A 21,397-nucleotide genomic window follows, 5' to 3' on the forward strand; every position below is an offset into this window, starting at 1 on the left:
TGAGCTCAGATTTCAAACAAGCGAGCCCTGAAGGTCTTCAGCATTTTATCTACGTATCATATTTACCCTGAATAAAGGTGACAATGTACATGTACCTGCCGCCAAAGACTATGTCCGAGAGGCCGACAGGGAAGTTAATACCCTTCAACAGAATTGCCATGAGCAAAAGGGAAGCGCCGTGAATGTGTTAGCTTAGACACGTCCCAGGTGCATCCCTCGATCTCCTGCCACCTGATCTAGACAATACGACTTCTATATCCTGTTTAAAGTACTGAAGAGTGAGGAATTACTCTAGGCTTGTAGTTACTTGCAGCACTGTGCGACAATTTGTAGTACTTATGCTTTACTCATGCATTTCTATTTTGGCCCGTTTTAGATTTGTGTTTCAAAACAATTCCCCCAAGACCCACACCTCTTAAACTAATCATTCAGGTATCGTCCATCCCATTGCCAAAGGTGTAAAGATGTGTTCTGATGTTATCCGTCTCTTCTAAACAATGGTCTACCTCCATCTCTCATCACAAAAGCTTTGTCAACATGGAAAAAGTCCCCCATCTCAAAGTGCACTGATACATTTACTTAATGTTTGCATTCATGTGAGTTACGAAGCCTGCAGGCTGTGTAACCCAGTCTATTCCTAAGACAGCACTTTGTAACAGACCTGGTACAATCTAACTTATGGCCTGCCTGCATTTGTATAGCGCTTTTCTAGTCCATAGGACCCCAAAGCGCTTTACACTACATTCAGTCATCCACCCATTCACACACACATTCATACACTGGCGATAGCAAGCTACATTGTAGCCACAGCTGCCCTGGGGCGCACTGACAGAGGCGAGGCTGCCGGACACAGGCGCCACCGGGCCCTCTGACCACCACCAGTAGGCAAACACGGGGTTAGTATCTTGCCCAAGGATATTTGGCATGCAGCCAGGATGCAGCCTGGGATCGAACCACCGAACTTAAGGTAAGTATTCTGCCTGTGAGATAATACTGGCTTAAATACTAAAATAACAGAACACACCAAGTGTCTACACACAGTAAAGATGACAGATTACAGGATATGCTGTGTTGTAATGGAAGCTTTATTCGGTACGGTGTGCACCGATTCACCTGTGTCTATATTTTGGTAACTACCGGGTAATTCCAGCCGACAGGAGTCAGGGGTTTTGCCATACATCTGCCACTACACCTCTAGTAAATTAAGAAAACTACATCTCTATCAGAGAAACAAGATGTAGAGAGCCCTGATAATCGAATAGTGCATGCTTGTGTCTTCCCTGTATTTGCACAGACAAATAAATCCCACACATCTCAAATAGCGACTTACAGGTATCCCTAAACTCCAATATAAAAACTAACTGTATGTCACCACTTATTATAGCAAATCAACTGCATTGAATTGACTTTGTTGCCTATTGACTGTCCTAAATGAACGCATTATCTCAACTCTGTGGACACACTCTATCAATAATAAAATGACCTGCCAAGACTGCTGCCCTTGCTTTGGGTTAAGGATTAGGCTGCACTGACCTCCACTGGAGCTAGTAAATGCACATCCAAGAGAACAAATGCTGACAGATGCCAAAGGATGGGAGCTGTCAGTATGGTTTGTGTTAAGCATTGTGTCATTTGAGTTAGAAACTCAGAGGCACAGGGTTTGACACACGCATCACACCAGTGGAGACAGACAGCTCACAGAGAACATGAAAGAGTAAAGGGAAAGCGTGTTACATTTTGTAACTGTGCACAAAGAATTTGATTTCATGTGTAGAGAACTCCAAGACAAAGAGCTCGTGAGATAAAAGGAAAATTAGAACGAGCGCTAGAACATGTAGCTACCGCTCAATAGATCAATGAGGCAGAGTAGTGCCTGCTGGGAATGCCCATGCCCTATTACAGTAACATGTCCTCTAATCCAATAATAGAACAGCTTACAAGTCAAACAGGCCAATCCTAGAGGATTTCTGAACCAGACAGACAATCAATTCGATATTTGACCAGAGCATGTTAGTACCCTACACAAGGCCAAACTGGCCTAGTGCAAAGCCCATGTACACATAGTCCACCTGCCTCTCAGTTTATCATAGTAACATATAGCAACTTGTTGTTCCAGATGAACACATCACTTTCTAATTTGAAGTTAAAAGTTGATTTATTCTCTGACCCAAAGCACTGCACAAAGGCAGCGTGTATTTATCATGCCGTAACATTCACTGTGCACATGCCCCTAGGAGATTGAGAGCAATCGCTGTTGTTGTTCTTTTTTTCTTTTTTTTTTTAAAAGAAACCCCTTTTTAAATGCTTGATAACAAATACCAAGATAACAAAGTTTTAATTAACCATGTCTGATAGCCAAAAAAAAAAAAAAAAAATCAGTGAAAACCACATACAAAAGCTAAAACTTACACTCTAGCCCCAGGGTGGAAAAACTAATGTGCTCCTAGAGCATGTTACAAATTGCGATCCATCCATTTTTTATGCACTGCTAGCGAATAATGACCATGCTGTATAATGCAGTACTTTGTCAGGCTTCACCATAGTAATTCTGAGTGGGTTTAGTTGAATTATTATAAGGCGACACATGCTGACACTGGCTCTTAAACTCAAAGTCGCTGGCATAAGTTAGCATCTTTGTCAGTGGTTCTCAGTCTGAATGCTGCAGACTGGTTCAGAAAAAAAAAAAAACTTACAGCTTAGCATTATGAATAAAAATTGAATTAAAATTGAATTAAAATATATACTGATTAAATAACACAGAAAAACACTTAGAAGAGTACAAGCAGTGGTTACATTCATGTGAGACAAAGCTATTAGGATGTTGGCCAACAAGTGCGTTCTATCATCTAACACAAATGTAAGGATTCATTTTCTAACTTGATCTGTAAGCTCACACAATAATCGACGTAGAGGCTGCGAGAGTTCTACTGGAGGTAAACCACAGGAGGAAATGCTTGAAGCTTTGAGAAGAACGAAAGGGCACCGTTTAATCAACTCCTTATAATTCGGTGCTGTGCTGATGTTCTAAAATCCTAAATCGAAAAGAAACCACCCTCCAAGCGCTGTAAAAATCGGTCTTGCTCATTTTTAGCACCTCTTGCACAGCTAACAGCCTGCTGGCCTTTTCCATTGCTCCTCATCTCCACTGGCCTTTCAAGTGTTTCATATATTCGGTTAATGTTTTCTCAACTACACAAACACCCTCCCACAAGTAGGGTTGGTCGTCCTGACAATTATTCCATGATGAATGAGTTTCAGTGTTTACCAATTTCATGTACATCTGGAACAAGCCAGCCTTTTCTTCTAAATAACCTCAGCTGCCAATAAATAAATTTTTATGACCACTCATATCCAAGGCAAACGCAGTGTAAACAAGGCATTCTAGACCCTCTCTTGACTATTCATCAGGCAGAAATGAAATTGATCTAAAGCACACAAGCTTAGTCACACACACAATCAAACCAGCACAGTTAGAAATGAGGTCATCATCATCATCCAGCCAGCATGAATGGGGCTGCAGAGGACAGGAGGTTGAAAGAGTCAGTGGAAAGTGTTGGACGAGGAACTGAGTAAATATCGCTCTCTCTCTCTCTCCGAGTGCAACTGAGTCAAGTGGTGACCCTGCTTACTGCTCACCATGTGCATTCCAGTTCACACAGGCTCACGCTGGGTAAAATGTTTTTAAAGTAGAGTCACCGGACTGAGCAGATGCTGGAAGTCTTTCAAATGCATCAGTGCATAGGAGAAAAAACTGAAACCCTTTGGGAGTACAGTCACATGCACATACAAACACATCTGGTTTCAAGGTAAACTTGTTAATGAATATTTATGCCTGTGTGCCACGAGGCCTGTGGTGTTTTCTTCTGTTAGTATCGGAGAGATAGAAACACTCAAACTCCACTGTTTAGTCTTTTTAAGTCTCAGAGGAAGTTTTGATAAATGCAGGTTGGAAACAAGTGTGACTGAGGGAGGGAGGCTTTACAGGTGTCAACCAACTGTATTTTTTATCTTAGATTTTTATTTTATTTATTTTTTTAAAGGCCAAATTGGAAAATGGAAAAGAAAAGTCATGTGTCGGATAACACTTTAAACAACCAGTCTTTCTTCTTTTTGGCTTTTGGCTGTGTTACAAATGCTGAAATAAATATAATTTAACATCCATAAAACTAAAACTTGTTATACTTTAACTGCTTTTCATTATTGCCTGGTTTTAAAAAGGCATGTAGGATATAGAACATTCACACCCTTCTACGTGGGGGGAAAAAAGTTGCATGTTAAAAAACCCTGCTTGCATAATTATCCACCTGGTTGGTGGTGGGGTTAGGTGACAGACTGCATATGCCACAGGTCACAAACTCCAAGTCTTTTGTGTGCCTGTGTGTTTTTGCATGTGCATTTGAGAGAGAGAGAGAGAGCGAGCTTGGCAAGCAGCTAAGCCAGGCAGGTGATGCATCTCTGTCGGCAGCGGCTCTTGTGCAGGTGTCGAGTTTCATGCAAGCGAAGAAGAGAGGCAAACAGTCCCACAACTGCAACACATTCAACATAATGAGGCAGTGTGAAACACAGTCAGCATGATCATTTATTATCATTACCCTGTTTTTTGTTGTGTTTGCCTACATTAAGTAAATAAAAGTTAACGGAAAAAATTACTCAAGCTGTTACTAATATTTCCGGGAACTGAAAATCTTGAGTGACGTGAACCTGGACCATATCAGCCTCTTAACTAGAAGTAGGGAGTCTACTTGAATCTATTCAAAATATGAAGCCAAACCACAGTCACCACCATAATTTGGCTCAATTTGTCATATGGATATCAGCTTTGACGGGTACTTGAAAACAAACGTGGCTGTGTAAGACTTCTCGTTTCTGAGCCAATACTCGGACTTGATCTTGCATTACAACCCTCACTTACTCCCACACTGCAGTTTTCAAGTAAAGACCACAGCTTTTGTTTTCTATTTAGAATATGGATTCAGCCTCTAACAACTCCATTGCTACTCAAGGATTTGTTCAAATACAGGTTGCTATGGTTACCGAGGCAGGTTGTGGCTCGACTATCATCTGATCTGCTTTATAAGGCATTAAAATGAGAAAACACTGTTTGTCTGATATTCACGTGAAAAAGAAAGTTTTCACAAGACTTTATGCAGTTCTATAAAAAAAAAAAAAAAACAAAAAAAAACTAAGTACACCCCATGATTTAGGAAGTTGTTGAACCACCTTTAGCAGGCAATAACTTGAAGTGATTACTTTTTTTTACAATTTTATCAACCTTTCGCATCTATGTGGAGAAATTTTGGCATGCTCTTTAAAGCGTCGCTTCAGTTCATTTATGTTTGCAGTCATGCGTTTATCCAGAGCCTCTCTTAAGGTCTTACCACAGCATTTACTTTGAATGGAAATTACCCATCTACAAACACTGGCTAACTACTCTCTGTGCTGCAATGAAACTGTGAAAAGTGTAGCACAAACCAGAAATTGACAGTTTGTCTTCAAAATAAAAGTTACGCATTATGAAGCATGTTGGCTGTAGTGCTGAGGCACAGCTTTTACTTTGAAGACAAACCATTTCTAGTGTGTGTTGAATTTTTTTAATGTTCTGCCAAGCTCAGCTTAGCAAGTATTTGCAGACCAACACAAACAAACAAAAAATTCAAGTAATCACTGCAATCAGCAAGTAGCCAGAGTCAGCAATCTTTGCGAACCGCTGACAGTCAATACATATTTTTCCCCCAATAATTGGTGATGGCATCACACCCAATAAGGCAAACAACTCTTGAGCAATGTGTGCGTGATGTCACATGAGAAACCTCAATACAGAGGAGTTCATGGTCAACTCAATGACTGCAACGCCCCAGGTCCTGTAAATGAATCCCAGTGATCACCCCTCAACCTCATGCTTGGTATGAGGGGTTTGGCAAAACCCAAACACCACTTACCAGCACAAACATGCTACTGTGGATCATGACCACTTTGTGCATCATGAGATGGCCACATCATCTCCACCGTGGACTAATGAGAGCAAAGTGAAGATGCTTGGTTCAAAGTTGATTCACAAGTTTTGTGCTTTGTTCAGATGCAACTTTGTGGACCTAAGACATGCCACTGTGTGTGTGTGTTGGTTTTTTTCTGGCGGCCCCTCAGTATGTTTCTAATTGTGCTGTCATGAACGATAACATTTAACATACTGAGGCCTGTAGCGTCTCAGATGTAGTTTGAGGGTTTTTCCAACTTCTGAGCACTGCACTGGGCTGAACATCGTAGCATTTTGTTAACACACACATGAATGCTCTGGACCAGTAAACTGCCAAAACTTCTACTTATATAGCAGTGCTCACACTTGCTGATGATCAATTAATCAAGTGCACTTGACTAATAGCACGCAGTTGCTATTTACCCTCTTAACTCCTATGGAGACAGTAAGGAGGTTCTGCATAGAGGGTGCACTGATTATTATATGTTTAAAATCACAATTTGTCAAGTATAAATACTTTTCTTGTTTGTTTGTTTTTTTAATTTGCAGTTATTCAGTTCCCCCTTTGGTAAAGAAATATTTGCTGTTTCAATTCTTTCAGCTTTTCACATAATTTTTTGAACATTTATCCAGCGCAGAATTCAAGAAAACAGAGAAATATCAGCAATATGTTACGTTTTATTTTTCAACCTGTCAGTTTCAGTGAGAAGGGCCAGTATCTGCTAATGCCGATATTCGAACGATATGTCTGTGCGTCTCATCTGTTAAAGCAAAAATTAATTAATTATCAAAGATTAAACTCAGTCAAGAAAGCAGCCAAAGCTATTTTAATACCCTAAATAAATGCTATACATTCTATTAACGACCAATTCTATCCTTTTTATTTGATTTGTAGCTCTTGAAAGCAGAATGAAGAAGCAGTACATAATGAATGACATACTTTTATAGATGGTAGAAACAGACTCGTCAGCCTACTTTGACCAACAAATTTGGAAGTCAAACTCAAAATATGATAAGTATCAAAGTTCTTTGTGATATCCTAAAAAGCATAAACCATACAGCAGAACGCTAAACACAGAGTGAAATCTCATTTGGGAATTACACAAAACTAATTAATAACATCCCCTCATTCTATTTTTCTCATCCCAAACTGGGTGTAGCATGTTGCCAAAGTCCACGATTCAACCCATCGTGGCTCCATCGTGACGGACAACTGCAGCCACACATCACAAAAAGAAAATGTGTATGTGTGTGTACCGAAATAAAGTGAAGGACAAAACTCATTCTAACACAATCTTTTTACAACAGCAAGGCCATTTCAAACACGCTACCAGTGCCCACCTTGTTGTTCCAGGTTACCAATTATTAAAAGACCCAAATCCAATTCACTGCCATCGTTTCTTTTTTAGCTGCTGTTATCTAAAGAGCTGCATCAAGCAGAAGTAGCACTATTAAATTATTATTATTATTATTTTTTATTATTAATCCTTTATTTATCCAGGTAAAAAAAAAATCTCATTGGGATTAAAAATCTCATTTCCAAGAGAGACCTGGCATCATGGCAACAAAAGTCACATACCACATACAGTAGGTATATAACATTTAAAACGAATACAATATCCCATACAAACATGTGTAAAATATACAATAACAGATCAAATTAAGAGTACGGTACATTAAAAACAATCACACTGAGTAAAAGAGCTGTTCTCTCGTTCCTTTAAGACAGACTTAAACTCTCCCAAGGTAACCAATTCTGATAATTTCAGTTCCTTCTGCAGATTATTCCAGGAAGCAGGGGCAGCGTATTTAAAAGCCTTTTTCCCCAATTCTGTTCTGATTTTTGGGACAATCAATTGTATGATTTTGTTCGAACGAAGGCTGTATTGGTTGTGGTTTTTACACATATAAACACATAAATAAGATGGAACCAGCCCAAGGAGAGATTTATAGCTATTTAGATTTATTTAAAAAAAGATACATTAAAAAAAAAATAATAAAAAAAACCCAATAATAATAAAATGAATGAAGGGTCATCATCATATGGAGAACAATGTAAATAAAAAGACTGGTCAGAGGTCTATAAAGCTCATCTTCCTCTCAGACATAATTGAACACAGATCTCAGTGGACAGCACCACTTCCTCTCATCCCATCTGAAAACCACAGAGGACAGCTGGGCAACATCCATCAGAGAGCCAAAAATGCAAGAGTCACCAAACCATTGACAGACCACCACGCCAGTTAGAGCTTTGACACAAATGTGACTCACTCCACATTTGTTGTCGTTCTTCCAGGCTTTGCAGGTTCTGAACAGACAAACAGGCGCGAACAGATCTCTGTGCATGAATGTGCATTTGTCCATCTACTTTTCTTTACCCAATTCCTTCTGACAGGGCTGCAATTTGTCTAGAAACAGAACCGAGCTGATCTATATCTCGTTATGTAAAGCCAGTGGCGTAGGGGTAGATCTGCTATAGGGAACCGTTTTAAAAATGACTCAAGTAAAAAGGATGAGTTATAGCTCAACCTACTCTAAGGGCTTGTATTTTAACCATTTCCATTTTGCACTGCTATTCTTAATAAGTCAGAGGAAATAATTCACATTTAAAAGATTTTAACAATTTTTACACTTGCAAGCAGCTTTAGAAATCAGCTGTAATATTATACATACAGACTTTTGGCTTTACAAGTAAGACAAACTTTGGAGAATATCAGCTTTGGTAAACAAATGCATCAGAAACACAACATTTATTGAGGCACAGCTTTTACTTTGAATTGAGTCATGGTGTCATTTATTGCAAGGTTTGCCTTCAAAGACAAAGAGCTTTTCGTGCTAAATCCAGACCAGGATCAGAATATGACACATCCTACTTTCAACAAGTCTCTGGTAAATAGTGCTCTAACAAAGATATTATGGAGCCAGTTTGCGCAGCTGAGTGTACAACAAGACATAAGAGCTCGGGACAATGTCGGGAGAATAAGGTGAAGAAGTTTGCTGAAGTTGTCCTTTCTCAGATGTAGTACACGACGAGAGAAAGTCCACATTAGATTCACTTTCACAACTGAAAATATTCAGTTTGGTTTAGCTAAGGGAGCTTCCTGGCCCATTACCTGTGCTACTCTTACAATAGTCCAAATCAGTCTAATCAGACATCAGACTTTGTACTGGGGAGCTGATGGATTTAACATGTGGATTTAAAGCCTTGATTGTGCTTTGTCTGCTATGGTCCGCTCAGGTCCGAGTGACTTAAATTTCATCATCAGACAGTGAGTGCAAGGACCTGGGTGGACCCCACGTGACTGTGCAGATTTGTATGGGAGAATTTACATTACAGTGCACCAACTATGCATCCGGACAGCAAAGGCCTACAAGCGGACTTCAAGGAAGTATAACAGGAATGACTCTTTGGCTATCATGTCTCCAATATGATATCATATTTGTGCGTAACAAAGTATAACCAAAGCTCAATATGCCATTCATTCTCATATGCACTGCTGTCAAGTCTACAAAAAATGTAAACCTTTTATTTTATTTCTTACAATGTGATTTTCATACTTATTTCTCAAAACACTTTACAGTGATGACATTGTAACCAATAAACTCTGCCATTCACTAAACGTTCATATAATCTCTGCTTTATATGGTTTTAAATGTTTATTGGATGGATTGCGTTTCACGTGTGACCGGTTTCGTTAAAGTCTGAGGATAATCCCTGATGTCAGATAATTTCCATTAGTCACTTTTCTCCATAATAATTCCACATCCATCTGTAATAGCACAAGATCTTCAGTTTGAATACTGTTTGGATGAATGCAGATAGTAGTTAAGTCATTAGTGTAGCAGTGCCGACTCCAACTAAGGGCCGACACTGATGAACACAGATATAATCACGGATGAAAGTGTCACTAGAGATCAAATAGAAACGACAGTGTATCAGTATCAAGCCAATTTATACATAAGTGACAATATTAACATTCAAGGTCCAAAGTACATGCAACATTTTTTATTTTAGCATGCTGAAAGTGGCTGCATTTATTGAATTTGTAGCCATTTCACTGTAAATCTATTTAAAAAAAACAGACTTATTTTTTAATAACCTATAACAAAAACATATAAAGACAAAAAATAAAAACCCCCAAAAGAAAAGAAATCCAGGGGAGAATACCCATGATAGTCGGGTTGATTTGCATGCCAAGAAGGCCAAAGGATTCCCAGACTCTGAGGCCCCCCTCTATTTGGCAGTGATGCAATTCCGATTACACAACCCTTCCCAATGGCACAGTCACTCTGACTGGAAAAACAGGTGATTCACTATAATGGTGTCAGTTAGCTGGTGTGGCGATGGCCTCAGTCTCACCCACCAGGAGGCATGACCTACTACTTGCCGGTAAAATGTCTTGTTGTGGAAGGAATTCAGCGATAGCTTGAAACAGTCAGGGTGTGATGTGGCCGAGAGCCATTCACTTCACAGGGCGAGTAAGACCAATTCTCATATGAAAAATAAAAAATAAATATTTAATCTGTTTGCTGACAAACCAAAAAAAAAAAAAATAGTCACATCTGCTCATCACTAGCATTTTACTCTCTGAAATCACAGACAGTCCTGGAAACAACAACAATAAACGAAGGCTATTTAAATAGAAAGTACATATAGCATTGCTACAAATATCACAGCATCAAGGCAGGTTTCTGCTATGAAAGTGAAATCACTTCTTCCTCAGCACAGCGCTCCTTGTTTAAGAAATACTTGCCATTGCTGTTGAATGATGCCGCTCTGACTCACTAATTCCACAACATCTGGTCATAGTCAGTTGTAACCACTGCTTTACAGTCACCATAGTGACACACCATATCATCATTGTTAGATAAACCACAGACAACCTCAGCTGCAAGGTATCAGATCAACTGACAGAGATTTAGTGCATGATACTGTACAAAAATATATCTGTAATTTAAACATTTATATTTATATAATATAAGTTAGTTCATTCATTCATTCATTAGTATATTGTTTCAAAAGAGTGCGATAACAATATAAATCAAAATTATATACGTGCAAGGAAAAAGACAAAGCTGCTGGGTTAAAAGTGACTTATTTCAGTAATCCAGCATTGGGTCAAACATGGACGAATAGAGCACCAAGACAGTCCAACCCAGAATTGTGGGTTGATGTGCCTGGAAACATTAGGCTCTTCATATCCAGCACAACAGTTCCCATAATAAGACTACATAATAAAATAAAATCTGTATCTTCACAGCATTATTACTTCCATTTACAATTAATGAATCTTTCCTGGCAAGAAAGAGGCCGACAGTGCAACAATACATCCACTCAGGGCTGTACCATCGGCAACAGTTGCCGTGTTTAAAATGCAATATGTTGGCCATGCACAGAGAAACAGAACTAAAACAATTGGCAGTGATAAAAAGAAACAGAGTACGGATTAAAAAAATAATTTAGAAAGGTTGCTGTCTCATGAGTAGCAGAGCAGAGGTGCTTCCACAGCATGTGGAAAAAGCATGTGAGGATGTCACACAATACCTTGGAAAATTAATAAATTATGGAAACCTGATCTGCTGCTAGCTCAGACTGCTTCTTTGCTCATCTACTGAGATAAAGTCACTGACAAATAAAGGCACCTTTGTGTCTACTTTTTTCAGCAACCCTACTTCACCCTATTTTGGTGTATTGCCGGAGATCCAAGGAAGTGTAGTGTAGTTTAGTTGGCAGCCGTTAGGATGTGAATAAGGATAAACAGCCCTCACAATGCAAGATACAGGGAAACCCAGTGCTGTTGTTTGTGTCAATGCTGGAAAGCAAGCTGCAGTAAAATCTTATACATTTCACATTCATCACCTTTAAATCCTGCAAAATGTGAAGAAAAGATCCTGAACTCAAACTAAAATTTTTATAAATATATTTTGTGGGAATCATTAAGACAGCCAAAGCTGGTCTATATACTGTATGCGCCGTGTATCAAAAGGTTCATCTGCTCACAGCTTCACAAACTGAGCTCATGCTGGACTAATCATGTGAGAGCAAACAGAGTACTGAACAGCTGGAGGAGGCTAGGATCACACAAACTAGCTGAGCCATGTCAGATATAAACAGACTTTTAAGGAAAGGTTTGGACCGAGATACAAATTCCTTGTCCCCCTCTTCCTCTCCGTCTCTCTCTTTACTGGCAGCTCAATTCTGAACATCCCACCATATTGAAATTAAGACACACTACCATTTTCAAATGTAATGCTTTGTTAAATGAATGGGGAAACCCCTTTAAATCTGGGTTACGCTACAAAAACATGCAAATGTCAAACACTCTGCAGGACACCGATTTGTTTTCAGCTGTGTCTCTCGGGGCGTTAAACAACGGTCAACGCCAAACACAAAAGAAGCAATTTTTTAGCAGGCACAGCAAGATACAAAACAGCAGCGTAATTAACATGTTATCACTTCAAAAAGCCGATTCTTAACCTATAGCCTGATTATAATTTAGGATTACACTTTAAGCACATCTGATTACATTGAGATCTGCCTGTTTATTGAAGCTTGGTACAAATCAACATCAGAGCTCATTAATTGCTAGAAAACTAAAACACACAGAAACTGTAAACTCATTTGCAGAGTGGAGCATAGTTACAAAGGAGTTGGGCACCAGATGTTGCCTAGTTAATTGCCCCCAGAAAGCAGCACATTGAGTCGACTTGAAAATGTACATTATTGTGTGCTGTTAGAGAGGTCTGTATACAGGCAAACACAATTTAATATATTGTAAAGTCTACTGACTATTAGTTAGTTGAATGTAAACGGCATAATCTCGAGTGTCCACAGAAAAGATCACAGAGTAACTGATAAATTGTACCAGGTGTGTCTTGCTTACACACTCTCCCCCTTGCTGGGTAAACACACAAATGGAGCGGAAGTAGACTGTTTAGTTTCAGCGGCTCCCTCGACTGGTGTGTAATGCTTTAGAGTGAGCTGTACAGGTGAAGTGCTTAAGCTTTCACTGTGAACCTGTAATCGTGTAAGTGAAGAGAATGACAATAATGGAAACAGAGGAAAAAAGCGCATTGAAAAATAAAAGGGCAGAAAATACAGTAAAACTAAAGATGCTGCTGCTGCAACTCCAAACAGCAGATAAAAGCAACACGACTAGAAATCATTTAGTGTGCTTCCATATGGCTCCCCGGCAGCTACTCCTGATCATCCCGATAAGCCTCGTCAGAACAAACATGTAGCACGCGACAGAGCAGTAACCTAACTGTATAGGTTCCATTAACACAAAGTAGCACGTCTTCTACAATATACACAAACTGGATATTTTATCAGGTAGCTGATATGGCATCAGAATGGAAAAGAAATGGCGTGGTTGCTGAGCAGCAGTTCCCTTGGTGAAAACGCCTTGTGGAGGTCAGAAATTTGACAATGACCAGACTGAGCACACTGAGGTCCTTTCAGCTAAAAACATGAAACTGAGGCTCATCAAACTGAAGAAAAGATGAATGGAAAAACATTGCCACATGTGATCGGTCTTGAATTCTGCTGCAACATTTGGATTGTAGGGTCAGAATTTGGCGTGAACAACATGACAGCATGGATCCATCCTGCCTTGCGTCAAAGGTTCAGGCTGGTTGCTATAATGTAACTGTGTGGAGGATATTTTCTTGGCATACTTTCGGCCTCTCAATACCAAATAAGCTTGTTTTAAATCTTTATCAGCAACCTTTACGACTAGAATACTCAAACACATTTCTTGTCAATGAGTTCACTGTACTGAAATGGCTCTACAGTTATCAGATTCTCAAACTGTTGGAACGGCAGATTTCCATCATGGATGTAGAGTGGACGAATCTGCAGCGACTACGTGACGCTATTGTGTCAATATGGAATAAAATCTCTGAAGAACGTTTCCAGCACCTATGCCATACAGAATTAAGCAATATCTGAAGGCAAGACGGGGTTCCACACAGTACTAGCAAACTGTACCTTTTAAAGTGAATGAATTTCATATTCATCCTCTAGCATTGGTAGCAAAGTAAGAGCTTGCCACTGGGAAAATTTCATTGGCGTCCAATCTGTCTCAGTACAGCATAAAAGTGAAAACTGCAAAACCTCCATTACAATTATCCAAATGTGTGATTTCACACTTTAATTTAATTTAATGAAAAGCCAAATCACACATTTTCAGCTACTTCTCTTTCACCCGTAAGTGGTGTTGTGTACCATCTGTAATGACTTCTTTTTTTTCCCCCTCACAATCTATCCAGCCACAGTCCAGACATGTGATTTAAAAGCTTTTCTGTCACTATATGTGTGCACCACATCTCCATTAACAGCCTCTTACCTTATTGCTCAGGAAAATGCAGCCCTGGATATCTGCTGAACTTCACAGCTGAAAAACAGAAAGGAGGGTATTTATGAGCCACATTTGCAGAATGCAAAAATATAGACTTGCATACAAAAGATAATTACAAATGTTAATCTATACAGTGATTAAAGCAATGGATTCACAGCAGGAGTATTCATGCTCCACTGAAACAAAACACCTAGGCCTATACTTTTAGATATGTGTAACAGGCTATGACATATTTAACAGCAAATAAGTATAAAATACACTCCAGGCAAAGCATAATTAGGATATGCACAATAATTACTTCCTTGCTGTTAAGAACAAAGAGGAAATGAGACAATAAAAAAAGCAGAACAGTTTAACTAGAATATTTTAAATGTCAAAAAAATGAATAGTTACAACTATGTAGCACGCTTATTACACAGCAGTCAGACATTTTGACTAAATGATATTTAACCAACAACATTGTGGTTTAAAATTACCTACTTCATGTGAAGACTGCACTTTACAGGTATGTCAGACTAAAACATTTGAGGTTTGTTTATTAAGAAAATGAAAAAAACAATGTCCAAGGATACAAAGGTTTTACAAACAATCTACCACAAAAAAAGACAGCAAATTTAATCTGTGCTATAGCTGTATATGCAGTATTTTTCTACAGCTACAGTTTCCAAATGTTCAGGGCTGATCAATACAGCAAGACAGCCAGAACATTTCACAACAGGCAGCATGGATTATTACACCTGCCCAGGCAGTACAATATCATGCCCACAGCCAGAGTTAATGACAACTGGCTGCAGTGGCTCCAGACAGGGAGGAGGACTGATGGGTGGACAAGTGAGAGACACTCTTAAGGTGGATCATCGAAGGGTAAACCAGCACGCTGCAGGCACACTGTCATGCCTGTCCTCTCTCCCACGGGAGGCTCTGCACACACTGCGGTAACACCGTCACTTGCATTACTGCACAGTCGTCTTGAGTGTGAGAATGCGACATCCTTGTAATCCTATACCCCAATGAAGTTATTCGTTTTCACATACAGCAAAATGTGAAAAGATAAAGTACGTTTCACAGGAAGCCAGAACTATCCGTCAATTAATACATCCAAGCGGTACAAACAGTGTGATATTAGGAAAGGCAACTCCAAAGGGCTGCATACTGATGAAAGCAAACACTGGCCAGTGCTGCTAATGATTCTGATTACCTGCTTAATCATCAGACTCCACTGGAGCTTGGCTTTTGCTCAGGCAATCTGCCCCCTGAGTATTATTGACTCGCTGACATTGGCAGTGAGTTGAAGAAGGGTTTAGGTTTCTTACTGGGAGGCAACTGATTCACACAATGACTCACTTCTCCAGTCCCACTAAGGAGGTAAGAAATCAAACTTTATGATAGCAAATGTTCATTAAAAGAATGAAACAAAGAGGAAAAAAGGCCAGGAAAGCAGCATGCACCCACGCACTCATGTTGTGATGATTTTTTTATTTTTTTTTAATTTAGCTCCTTCTGCCTTGACAGGAACAATTAAACTTTTTGCTACTTGACTTCCAACAGCTTGAGAGATTCCAGTATGCTAGTGGCTAAAGTAGCCTATATTAAATACTAATAGCATATAACCCACTAGTTCCAAGCATGCCTGTAAAGCAGAACATACACTCAACTAATAGGTTAATTCACTAGAATTGGGGGGGTTAAATAACTGTTGGCAAGTTAGTCAGTTTAATTTTATTTCTATAGCACCAAATGACAACAACAGTTGCCTCAAGGTGTTTACAGAGTTTCCTGCTAAGCAGCGCCATTAGCTGCTACTTGCGTTCAAGCTGATAGCCTTAAGCAGCGATAGAAATCTACTTTCAACTGAAAAGCTAGGTGCCACAAACCACTTTAGTTTTTGGGTTATTATGCTAATAGTAGCTAAAGTAGCCTACATCAGCATCTACTAGCATATAAACTGATAGCCTCAAGAACAGAAACACCGCTTTCAACAATAACAAGCTATTTTTCCCCCAGCGATTTCCAGAGTGTTATGCTAGCAGAATTAGCCACTAGTTATAGCTGATAGCCTCAAGCAGAGATGAATGTCACCACTGTACACAGACAGGCTATTTGCATGTTCTTTTGCCTTAACAAAATCTAGGAACACTGTTAACCCCACTGCATCTTTTCCTAGTAGTGGCTAATGTAGCCTACTACTATTAGCATACTAGCTCCAAGATGCATCAGATGTGAGTGATTTTCTAGTTCTCGCTACATGTGCAGCATCATTTCAAAGAATCACACTGCTCAGTTTAGCAAAGTAGCAGGGGAAGTAACAGTGTCTTATTTTAACATTCAAATTACAGTTTTGCATAAAATAGTACACTGTTCCCCAATGTTTATACCCTGTGATAATAGATGGTTATTAGATGACATTTAACAGGGTCTCCTATCAAAGACACATTAGAAAATGAAAAGGAAACTTTGACACAGATCAAACAACAATAATTTAAAAAAAAAACAAACATGAAAAGAATCATTGGTAATGCCTCAAGGAAAACAATTAAGGACACAAATTAAGCAAGGTACTTAAAGAGAGACAACTAGACACATATTTGCACTCTTATAATTCTTTCATCTGAGTCTGAGGGGAGTTGCTTTGAGCAAAACTCAACATGCTTGATTTAGGAAACTCCCAGGGGTCACCACAGGCATAAGTAGCAACTATGTGCTTAAAAACCACACTTTACTTTAGGATATTTTTGTTCTATCTTAATTAGTCCAAAAAATAAATAAGGCTGCAGGAAGTTATAACTGAGTAGGGGAAACTCTCACAAGGTATCCCTGGGGTTTCCAGAGGTGTGGCGCATTGCTGAAGGCAACCTTTGGAAGCACAATGCACCACTGGGGACCTCATTGTTCAGTCCTGCTTGTTTCATTAATAACACGGTGTAGAAGAGGACAGAGTGGGGACAAGCTGACAGTGTGTTGCCTAGGAAAAGCCCAAAAAGGAGGCCTTTAATTAAGCTGCCCACTATGATCCCCCAGCATCAAACTATCAACAGGAGATGATGTTTGCCATTAAGCAAATTTAAATGAATTACCTTAAACAAGTTTACTACAAACACAGCTGCCACTAAAGCTCTCCTCTAAAAACTCGGGGCTGGGTGCTAAGTTCCTTCATCCAGGTCATCTCAAAGATCAGTGGCAGCTGTTCACTGCGGGGGAGCATTGCTCATTCACATCTTTACCAAATTCTTCAGAGATTTACACAAACACAGTCTTGCTCAAAGGAATAGTTTGACATTTTGGAAGACTTATTATTCTCATTTTTGTTGCTCTCTGCGCCTTAAATATGAAGTTAAGTGTTAACTTCATGACAATAAATGCACTTGCAATGCAATTGTCCTGTGTTACAATCTGAAATTGACTTGCAAATAGAAAGACTGAATCCCAAATCATGGCCAAATATTTTCATCTCAAGTACATGGAAGCTTATTATCATTTGAAATCCATCGAATAAATCAAACAACTCTAATTACATTGAATTAGCAAAACAAGTGGCTCAGCGTCACGGACAGGCAGATCTACCACTACCATCAACAGCAAACCCTGGCTCCAAATGGCTTCACAAAACAGAAGTGTCTCGATAAAACCATAGCACTACTACCTGAAAAAACCCACAGATGTAATAGCAGGGATAATCTTTGTTCCATAAACAACCCGTCTATAAACCACAGACTGAAATTGTCAGCTCTTTGCAGAGAATGGGTTTTGTTTTTGTTTTTTTGTTTTTTTAGAAGCAATGCTGATGGGAAAACAACTTCTGGATGATGCTCCTGCTGTTTATATGTCAGTAGGGGAGCACTGATAGTCCTAAGTCATGGAAGACATCCCAGCATTGAAGATACTGACTAATCGTCTGTGTTCTTTCAGCACACTTTGTATAACTTGATATGCAATGACCTAAATGGTAGCATGGATCTGGGAATGATAAATGTGATGGGGGAGGTGTGAAGAGAAGACTCTATCCATTACCCTCACTGGAAGCGACTAGAACTATAACTGCACTAAAAAAAAAAAAATAGAGATAATAATTTAATCAATAAATTAAAAAAAATAAAAATAAAAATAGACCTTTAGAGAACTCAAGATATGACAGGATGAAACCCTGCAACAGAACTAATTGATGCAAAAAGTCCATGAAGTAAAAGTAAACAGATATATTTTAATCCGTACCACCTGTGTGAAGCAGATAACGTGACCTTTCGGTGCAAATGCCAGCTCGCGTTTCACTAATATCAACCAGAGCAAAAAACATTTAGTGATTCAGTGGTTAGAAGGTTCGACGTTTGAATCGCATGGCTCTCTAAAGCCTTTCTTTGCAAAAGGTGCATGTTCTTCCTGTACCTGCACTGGTTTTCTCTGCATGCCAATCTTTATAAACACAAATCATACTGTTCTGCTGACGTGTGTTCCATTAACATAATGCTGAAAAGGAACAAAGTTTTGTAGCTTACAGTTCGATCCCAAAATGAAAAAGAAACTAGGGAGCTTTGCTTGAAAGAAAAATCAAAGACTAGTCCCTAACCTGAAAACCCTGGACAGATAATGATATGAAAACATTTATGAATGAATCTAATAGGGGAGGGAAAAAAAAAAAATAATGGCAGTAATAGATTAAAGAAATTCATAGCTTCTACTTTTATCTGCTGTTATTTCCTCTGTATCCTGCTTGCCGACCTCAAAAGTGCCACAAAAAAACCTTCAGCTCCTTTTTTAAAATAATACAGATGTATCTCTGTACAGCGTGATGTGAGAGAAAGGCAGACAGAGGTGAATTAAAAGTGATGGATATGAGATGAAGAGGCAAAAGCAGTTTAAGTTCAAACAAGCCATTGTTTAAAATCATGCTAATAACATATTATCTAACCCAACAGTTGGAGCTGTGGTATATAGGAGAAGGGGGGGGGGAGTCCCCTAGTGCTTTGGCCTACCAGGTGGTCAATTTAGGCCCAGACTTGTAATACAGTGGCAGAAATGCTTATATTAAACTATGTAAGACATCTGGTGCAACACAGTGCATGCCCCCTATAAGAATAAAGACATTTTCACTAGGAAATTAAACATAATAATAAATACAGGGCCTTATCACTCTTCCTTCAGTTTGGAGTTTTCCCCCCCCTCTTAATTCTCTTCTTCCCCCCCCCTTTTTTTTTTGGCATGACATCTGGGGAACAGCTGGTGCTTTGCATCATATGCAAGCACACATACACACAGTTGTTACACAGGGTCAGAAGCCCGGTCTCCAGACACACCATTTAATCTGGTCTACGTATAGATAGTCTCTGCACAACCACAATTAGACAAAAACTGAGACACACACACCAGACCCTCTCTCATCTCTCTTCTATACAAGGCAACCATTCAACCCTCTCTGGGGAGGGCAGAGATTCTCACTGATTAGCTCTGCCTTTCCAGATAGTGGGGAGTGGTGAGGATGGGGGGTGCGGGTGGAGGGTAGGCACGGCTACTAATTCAATTACACAGATTCTCGTCTGTGTTCAGGCCGACTCCCAGTTCCATGAATGGAATCAAAACCACCCCGGCCGAGGGGGGGGGGGGGGGAGAGCAGAGTGCCAAAAATGTGTTTACATTTGTGATTTACACTGGTTGGTTTTGTTTTAGCTTGGGAGAGGCCGCTATTATTCTCTGGCTGAACACTGGAAACCCCGTTATGAAATAAGGGTTTCACAGGATTTCTGACAAAACATGTAAAATGACCCCCTAAAAAGGGGAAAAAGACAAAAAAGAATCTGCAATTAGTTGCTATTAAAACTCAACTTTATCCACTCAGAAAGATATTTATCCCCATGAAGCTAAAGTGTATTTAGACAAGAGGCAAAATAGGCAAAAGTAAAAGACAACACAAACTGGAAATCCGAGTTGCTCTATATACTAAAAATAAATCTAAATATCATTTGTGTAATTGCTTTTCGAAAGCTACATCCACCAACAATAGTGCAATGAAATACTCCTATTTAAAGTTCCTGCTGCCAAGTTTCTGTGAGCAGCTGGCAAACAATAAGAACTGAAATGACAAAAGCACACACACCTGAGGAAAACTATCAAAAAGAAGCAGAAAGAAACTAAAACTACTCAAATAATGTGAATGTACAAATCATAAAATTATACATTTATAAATTTATGAAGCACATCTTCAGGTGCCGTGGTTAGCACTGTTGCCTCACTGCAAGAAGGTCCTGGGTTCGAATCCACCATCTGGCCAGGCCCTTTCTTTGTGGCGCTGGCATGTTCTCACCATATCTGCAGCCCACAGACATGCAGTCAGTCGGGTTAGGTTAATAGGTGATTCTAAATTACCCAAAGGTGTGAATGTGAGTGTGAATGGTGTCTGTGTTAGCCCTGCAACAAACTGGCAACCTGTCCAGGTTGTACACAGCCTCTTGCCCTGTTTTAGCCAGAATAGGCTCCAGCACCCCGTGACCCTGAATTGGAGCAGAGGAAGAAAAAAAAAGAAAAAAAGAAAAAAAACATGGATGGATGTACAAAGTTTTCTTGTTAATTACATTCACTTCACATTTCACTTGTTTATTAACCATCATCCATCCCTAGAAGTAAATCTGCCCTAAAAAGAATTCCCTGAAAAAGCTGAAACATTAAAGACTGGCCAAGTCAACAAGATCCTTCCTTTTTCACCATCATAAAACAGAACAGAGCAGCCGTCAAACAAAAGTCTTAGTGCAACATTTAACATTAGATTATGCAAATGCACAAATCAAATTGGCAGAAAAATAATATCAGTATTAAATCGACATAAATACCATGTCATAACTTTTTTCTTTTTTGCTATCCATCTGTCTTGAAAATGGTTTCTGAAGAAGCTCACCAAGTTTCAGAGGTAAAAATCTGGGCCTTGGTCCAGTGTTTCAAGCAGGTTTTGCTGGACATAAAGATACCAGCTGCTAAGCAGTCACGGCATAGCTGAGCAGCTTGATTCTAATCATACTTTTGCACTCCTTGGCAGGGTGTGATACATCCTGTACTCTGGTTACACCTTCTGATCACTTTG

At 39.4% G+C, this 21,397-nt stretch overlaps 1 protein-coding gene across 2 annotated transcripts in view; it reads right to left on the reverse strand.

The window, feature by feature from the left end:
• Positions 1-21,397, reverse strand: part of LOC146639510 (talin-2) — a 99,701-nt gene that overhangs the window by 59,134 nt on the left and 19,170 nt on the right. For both annotated transcript variants that reach the window (XM_085367224.1, XM_085367306.1), the window contains exon 2: positions 14,323-14,370. The gene's annotated coding sequence lies outside the window, so the exon portion shown is untranslated. The remainder of the gene's footprint in view (positions 1-14,322; positions 14,371-21,397) is intronic.

Source organism: Diplotaxodon limnothrissa, linkage group LG1, assembly GCF_057381915.1.
Source record: "Diplotaxodon limnothrissa isolate DT_005_m linkage group LG1, D_limnothrissa_male_GT1.1, whole genome shotgun sequence".
NCBI lineage: Eukaryota > Metazoa > Chordata > Actinopteri > Cichliformes > Cichlidae > Diplotaxodon > Diplotaxodon limnothrissa.